Below are 8,589 nucleotides of genomic sequence, written 5' to 3'. Positions count from 1 at the left end.
TCGAATTCTCTTTAGGTCAAGAACACTGAGCTGGAAAGTGAGTGCCCTGAAGGCTTTCAGAAGGCTTATTAAAAGAATATGAGGAAAATATGAAGTGTTCAAAGCCAGAGTACGTGCGAAGCCTGAAAACCTTCCCTTACTATTACTGCTCTCTCAAAAAATTTTTATTCAATAGGATAATCATTATACTTCATGGATAGTTCTATAATTCTCGGCTTTATCATACCTAGATTAAAGTACAGCTAGAACGACTCGTTGCGGAACCACTGAACTAGGGCGTCAATTCGGGTCCATAATGCATTCTCAATATAACATTTCTAACAAAAACCTAACACATTATTGACATATCCAAGAATTTATTAAAAATGCGTTCTTAGAAGGCAATAGACTGAAATAGAAAAGTTTCTTTTTAATTTATTTTATTGATGCTAAAAACCATTTACATATAACAAAATTAAAAAAAAAACATAAAGCAATATAGAGGAAAGAGTGTTAACTTTGGATGACTGAAGCTTCGGACAACTGATTTTTTTCTATGTTTTCAATGGATTAGACTCATGACCCTTTTCAGGAAATTTGAGGCAATGATATAGTTATTAGATGTCATTCCTTCTAATTACACCTGTTAAAATATAATATAATAATGGGGTAAATTAATTTAAAAATAAAACGTACTAAAAAATAAATTGTTTGAAGCTTAGGTCGTCCGAATGTAGCAAACTTTCCCCTACTTATCAGATCATCATAAGCATAATTTACGCTATCGGTTATAAATTTCCTCATACCGAAATAAACGGTTTCACAATTTTTCATTTCGGATTAAACATGTACAAAAAACACAATGAGAAACTTGGTTTATGTGCATCTTTGCTCCTACAAAAAAATTATTTTTTTAATATATTTGTTAATTGTTTTGATCTGCACCATTTAAATTGAAAGCCCAATGCTCATTTTGATCGAAGCTGCCTAATCAATAACTTACATTTTATTTTGCAAATTTACAAAAGTTATTTGAAATTTTTTAAAGTTATTTTTGGAAAATCATCCCAATAAAATCAACAAGAACTTCGGAGGGAAGGTTTGTTTTGCTTTTTTCTCAAATTGAATTAAAAATTAATTGAATTAATAGAAAACTCAAATGTTAATCATTGATAAAATAACAAGAAAACTGTGTAAATATTTTTTTGAAATGACAAAAACGTAAAAGTGGATTGTTCCATCTAGATTATTATTGCTTAGTGTCTAAAATGACAAAAAGAAAATAACTAAAAAAAATGGGAAGTAAAATATTAAATTTTATTACTAAAATATTACATTTTGGACATTTTGGACAATTCGAGACATAAATCTTAAATTAGTCTACATGTTTAATTAACATCTAAGATTATTGCAGATTGTACGGAAATTTCTTTATTTTTCCTTTGTTAAAATTTGCATGAAAATTTCACAGTTTTTCAAGTTTTAAATAGAGTACAAATATTTTGTTTTTTTTTATTGCTAATTTTTACAGTTCCACAAATTAATTAGATTAAAGTGTTATATCTGATACTGACCAAAATCCCGAAAGTTAAATTTCTGAAAAACCAAGATCCCGAATGGATCGAAATCCCACGTCAAAGTCTTGAATGGAAAAATCCCGAAATCTAAAATCTCGAAAAGCCAAGATTTCAGAAAGACAAAATCCCGAAGGGGTCGAAATCTGGGAAACCTAAAATCGTGAAAGTCAAAATCCCGACAGCCAAAATCCCGAAACTCAAAATTCAGAAAAGTCAATATGACGAAAAGCCAAAGTCCCGAATGTTCAAAAACCCGTAAAACCAAAATTCCGGAAAGCTAAAATTCTGAAAGGCCAAAATCTCGAATGTTCAAAATCCCGAAAAGCCTAAATTCTGGAAAGTTAAAATTCTGAAAGGCTAAAATCCCGAATGTACAAAATCCCGAAACCCAAAATTCAGAAAGCCCAATATGCCGAAAAGCCAAAATCCCAAAAAGCCAAAATCCCAAAAAGCCAAAATTCCGAAAGCCAGAATGCCGAAAGGCAAAATCCCGAATGGTCAAAATCCAGAAAGGACGAAATTATATGAAGGATATGTACAATCATTTCCGTTTCCCTTCAACAAGAGAGGGTCCAATCGTGCAAGTAGCCGTGGCATTTTAAAGTGGTCTTCAGACTAAAGGTTTAGCCCAGTTCCCGAAGGTTACGAAATCCTAAATAGCAATCACTTTCATTTGTTTTTGAAAATCCCATTGATCATTTGCTTTCAATATTTAATCCTAAATCAAAATTTTTTCAAAAATCTTGACCAACAACCAGTTAAAGAACTTAAGCCATTTGGCAAAGCCTTAAATCTGAAGTCCGTATAAGAAATTCAGGTTTTTGGCTTTCGGAAATTTTGGCTTTCCAAGTTTTGACCTTGCAGAATTTTGGCGTTCAGGATTTTTAACCAGGCTCTGCTATAGCTATATAGTATCACTTAAGCATTCAATTTTAAGAGCAATGTTTATTCAAATTACATCGAAGAATGTAAGTATATTACACAACTTTTGTATGATATTTATTTCTCTCAATATTTTTTTTAATATTTCAACTTTTTGTTTTTGGTTTTGGGACTTCCAAATAGGTAAAATTTGATGAAAAAATATTTTTAATAATTGATGAAGAAACTAGCGTGATATATATAGATATGGGACTCTCCGGTGATGGCCAGTGGATTTGAAGTAACTTCACAAAGTAAAACACTTTTTCAATCTTGTCCAGAGCTTTCGGTCCTGGATATGGACCTTTTTCAGTGGTCGACTAAACTAGGTTTTTCGTACTTTATGAGGATCGTAATTTTGTATTTGATTGGACATTATCATCACTCTCAGATTATAAATTGGGAAGGTTTTTTTTATGAATTTATTTTCACTAATTTTTTACTTTTTTCAAGCCACATCATATCATAACCGTAACTAAAGAAAAAGTTTTTTATTATTTTTTTTTTCAAGAGGTTGGTAACATGCCAAGACAGCGATGGATGCCTATGTGTTAGTTCACTATCAAAAACGATTATTGAAAAATTTTCCACGGTAGCAACACGAAAAATAAGACCGAGTCATTTCCATTGTGCATTAATTCTTTCAACTTAGAAGTGGGGTTCCTTTAGAGCCTCGAGGCGATATCTCTAACAGTTTAGCCTCTAATTCTGGTTAATGGCTAAACGGACGAAGAGAACAAAAGTTTTTATCATTGAAAAAATTAATAATGAGTTCATGAAAAATGTATTAAACTGACCGACTCTTCCCTATATGTATTTTAACTTAACCATATCAGTTCCTTAGAACAAATTTTAGATATTTCCTTTAACTCCATATCTGGTTCTGTCAAGTTATTCGTCAAACTCGACTTCAATTTTAGTACAAAAATAGAATCTTATACGTTTAAACAGATATTAAAAATTCTACTTAAATCGCGATAGAGACAACAAATTACAAAGAAATTTTCAATGATTAAAATTATATTTCGCATGAATGAGGAATTTCAAATTGTTGATTCCTTTTATTTTCCACGAAAAAAACAGAGGAAAACATTGAATTTTCTCTCACACTGACTCTCAGTTATGTCCCACTTGCATTGTAAATATGATGAACAAAATTAGAATATTCTATGTGATTTTGCCCGGCGGCTGGGGAAACAATATTCGAGCATCCAAGAAAACTTCCACCCACGCATTTTGTGCAGGGGCATAAAAAAAGTTATGCGAAAATTTATCCATGAATTGGTGTTGAATGATTTATTGACCTCATCGAGTGAGAATTTCGATGTCAAGGTTTCGAGTGGGAAAATTTCAAGTATTTCATTGGGAACACTGCTCCAAATCCTGTGCTTTTAAGTCAAAGTGGGAGTTCTTTTGGGTGAATTTTGTAGGTCAATGAATAGGTGAGAGTTGGTTAGTCGGGTCAATTTTAGTCAGGCTAATTTTTGACAGATAAAATCATGTCACTTTGACAGATGTGACAGATTTTTGAAAAAAGAAACTGTGAAAGTTTCGAAGGAAAGCCCTTTTGTAAGTTTTTGTAGGGGAAATGTAGGGAAAAAAAGGGATAAAATTGAAGATTGTGGATGAGCCACAAGATGTTTATTGGAGTGTATGTGTGTGTTGACAGAAGAATTTCTATTTAGAATACACAGCACATGTCAAAGAGAGAAGCATAACAGACGAGAGAAGCGAATGAAAAAGAAAAGAATGAAGAAGACTTTATGTGATTATATTCTGTGACTCATTCAAACGCATGCGTCAGTATTAGACCACGCCTGCCTGTGGTTTTATCACTGTTTCTCACTTTGATATCATGGTCGCTCAATTGTGGGTGGAATTGGGTGGTGAGCACCTACTTTACGTTTTTTTTTACATCTCCCCTTCTCGCAATACCTCCATAGAACCATCAGACACTGAAGAACAAAAGGAATTGATGGGGAGCCTCTTGAAAATTCACTAAACCCAGTCATTTGCATTTTTTCTTCTGCCAAATGACTTCTAAAGGCCTTTTTCGTTAGAAGTCTCATGAGATTTGTTGCATATCTCAGCAGAACTGGCAGTGAGTGTGGGTGTTTTGAGCGAGAAAGAGATGACTCGAAAGATTCATCGAAATTGATTCTTCACCAAATATCATGATACCTTGTGCTCGTCTGTCTTCCAGTTCCATCCACTCCTGATGTGCTCCCCAATGGTGTAGGCGGAGTCTTCATTCTATCTTTCTCTCGCTCTCTAAATGGAATTTCCAGGCAGAAAAATGATACGAACAGTCTACGAGGATGCATCCCAGTGACTCTTCTCTTGTGGCATTCCCATTCGTTTTGGATACGCACTACCAACTTCCAACCATGAGATTTAACCAATGATAACAACGGGATGCGCCCTCAAGCCACCCTCGGGACTTTACCATCTCGACCCAGCTGAAATCAATAACTGACTGTGGGGAGAGGAAGAAAAAGAAACCACATCTATGTATTTAGGGAAAAAAATTATGATTTCAATTGAAGTCTTCCATTGTGGATGATTTTTGCAATAATTCTCTCATTATCGCGACCACAGAGAGCCTGAGTGGGATGACGAGGAGAATCCCAAAGTGGTTCTTGATGTTTTTTTCACATCATTCCACCCTTTTAGACACTCATACTGACTTTCTGAGGGATCACAGGGTTTTTGTGAAAGCCACAGTTCTTGTAATCTGACTGAAAGAAAAGTTTACCCACCTAAAATATTACTTAAGGAAGCTATTTAACTCTACGATTTGATATAGGGGAGACTGGGGCAAAATTTGTCAAAACGAAAATTTCAATATTCACTATTATCTAAAATAAAGGAGACTGAGGCTTGAAATTTTTATTATAGATAGCCTTCATGAACTTTCTTAAACTTACAAAGTTTCAAGAGATTCGAGGAAGGATTATGTAAAATAAAAAATAATGAAATTTTGAGACCTATTTTTGGAATATTTGGCTTACAGAATCAGAAATACTAATTAGCTCATTTCAAGCACATTTCTCGTTAAGATAGAGAAAAATTATCTTCGACAAAATTATAGAGGAATAAATTTCCTATAAAAATATGTTCATTTGATATTTTTAATGTTTGCGAGAGTAAAACGTCACAAATTATCCGAAGACTGACAAAATTTGCCCCAGCAGTTTTGAGAATCTCCACAAAATCGACTTTTAGAAAATGATTCGAAAATCGCATCTCTTTCGAGATAGAGGAAAGTAATCTTCTGCAATGTTGTAGAGCAGTAAATTTCATATAAAAATATGTTTATTATAAAACGTTTAAGTTTTCTCAGAGTTCGCGAAAGAATTAAATATGCGTTTTGACAAGTTTTGCCCGAGTCTCCCCTACGTTTTTGCGATTCAACACAGATATATACATGAATATATAAAATTGTGTATTATGGTGGTTAATCTATTTTTTTTTTATTAAAAACCGCTTCAGTTATATAAAATGCTTGAAATAAACCTACTAAAATCGGTTTTAAACGGGAGAGAAGATGACGGATTGTATCGATTTATGATGTGTTTTCATTCGAAACGAAATTCGATATCACATACCGTTCTTCCTATAAGTTCTCCTTAAAATCAGTACTTTTCTAATTCATTACGTTTTGTAATAAAAATTTAAAACCCTGCAACAAAATCTAAAATAATAGAAAAATAACGTTCTTAGAGTGAATTAACGGGTCCCGGTCAAGATCCCGAAAGCCAGTATCGAGAATTCTTAAAAGTGCCATAAGGAAAGTGCTTGCAATTTGGGACAGAGTGCATATAAGGATCAATCTCCTAAGTTTAAAGTGCATAATTATAAAAAAAGTTTTTTTTACATACTTTTTAGAAATTTGTTTAGAACATTTACAGGCAGTTAATCGTCTTTGCCTTTTCTAAAATAAATGTAAATACCTTTAAAAATTATTTTAAAAAAATGTAAACATAAATTTGACTATAATTGTGGACAGGTGCTTTTAATTTTGGACAGATGGCTTGTAATTTTGGATAGCTAATACAAATCAATAGGATGCCCAATGTTCTTAATTTAAAGAACCTAACTTACCAAATTATCTTCCAAGTTAACTTTCCAGTTGACTTCGGCACTGGCACTCCAAGTACGCGTGGATTCACGCATTCCCATACCTTTCCGGGATTCTTTTAAAACTTTCTACATTGCAATCTCTTTTGTAGAGATAATGATTTTGGGTTACATCTGTTTTACCTGTCTGTAATAATAAGTATCACTTCACTGGTAAATCTCCAAAAAAATTGTCAATTTTTACACGAAAAACTAAATTCACAAGGCAAATCTCACTACATAATACAAATCTTAGACCTTATTGATCTCAAAAGAATAAATATTTAGATTCAAAAACATTATTTATTAAATATTGAAAGAAAATTCTTTAATTTTTATCTATTTATTTTAAGTGTCCAATTTTAGCCACAAAGTGTCCAAAATTAGGAGCAATTCCCCTACGTACTTCCACGATTGTACCCGCGCTTTCTGGAGGCAAATGGGCATTATCTGTCATTTACCGTTTAGTGATTTATAACCGCTTTGAACCGAGCGATAAATCACTCAACAGATCGCCCAAAATGGCTATAAGGAGTAATGCAATTCATGTTCTGATAAAAATTAGTTACCAGTTCATAATCTTTTGGGACTGGTTCCTCTCGTTCAGTAATAACCTTCCGTATTTAAGAACTCCTTCCGATTGAGGTTTTATCTCTATGGATTCGAAGATATATCAGAGAGAACTTACCTAAAGCGTGTCCACAATAAAATTGTTCCCAAGAATAATGCTTTAAAAATGAAGTCTACAAAATATTACAAAAAAGAAAAATATTTTTTGAAACTTTAATTCATTGATGATTTATTAGATTATATTAGTTTTTTATTCAAATATTTGATTGAGCTTCTTTTTGAGTCCTCCCATCAAGGTCTATACAAGATCATCACTGCGGTTCTTCGTTATTTCATTCCATTTTTTTTCTAGAATTCCTCGTTGTTCTCGACGCGTTTAACCTTCTTCTTCAGAGCGTATTTGATAATAGCCCAAAATGTTTCAACTGGTCGGAGATGTGGAGTGTTTGGCGGATTCATCTCCTTGGGTACATAACGAACGTCGTTCTCCTCGTACCATTCTTTGGTTGCTTTTGAGTAATAGCACGACGCCAAATCTGAGGATCGGGGGTATGTCATGGCATCTGTACAGAGGCAAGTTTTTGGAGGCACTCCATGATGTAAATTGAGAAGTTCATGTTGCCCTGCATGAAGAACGCCTTGCTCTGACGTCCACATGAGCAGATCGTCATTCAAAAGATTTTTTTGATACGTGTACTGTACACGTACACGATCAGTTCCCTTCTCTCTTCCATTATTATTTCGTATCTCAGTGAAAAATGAACAGAATTTGAAGAGAGTTTCACCAAAAGAAAGGTAAAAGATATGTTACAATGTTTACATACAACGAAAAAAACTATGTTAAGCCCAGTTCAGCCCCATAATGTATTATTTATGCACAGGGACATGAATTACTTAATTAAATAAATAAATAAATGCGGAGCTAGTGACATCTATCAGGGGTTGCATAATGGGCCTAATACAGAGGCCTGGGTGCAGCGGTCACTTTTGGCCGCCCCCTTTTCTAAATCTAAATCTAAATCAAGACATCTGTCATGAAAATATCAAATCATTTGTAACAAGTTTATCGTGGACACGCTGTGACGAGCTACAGCTCTTTGCAAACAGAGAGAAAATTCGGATCGTTTGAAGTTTCACTGTGTGCGAACCATGCCTAATATTCCCCTAGTATTTATAAATTTAGGGAAAACAAAATTGAATAGATCTTGTAAAATTCTCAAACTCGTATCTTAGATAATCCCCTATACTATAAAATTTGTTTCGTGTTTATAAGACTACTAGGCAATACGTTTTACAAAATCTGCTCCTTAGACGTTATAGCGATAGAACGTCTATATGAAACTTTCTTTCAGTTGCAATTTTTTGTTGTTGTAAAGCTACTGGAAACAAATTTACTGGAACGAAACGTTTCCAAACCAGAAAG

The sequence above is a fragment of the Phlebotomus papatasi genome, chromosome 3, assembly GCF_024763615.1.
Source record: "Phlebotomus papatasi isolate M1 chromosome 3, Ppap_2.1, whole genome shotgun sequence".
Lineage (NCBI taxonomy): Eukaryota > Metazoa > Arthropoda > Insecta > Diptera > Psychodidae > Phlebotomus > Phlebotomus papatasi.
This window is presented reverse-complemented; position numbering follows the sequence as displayed.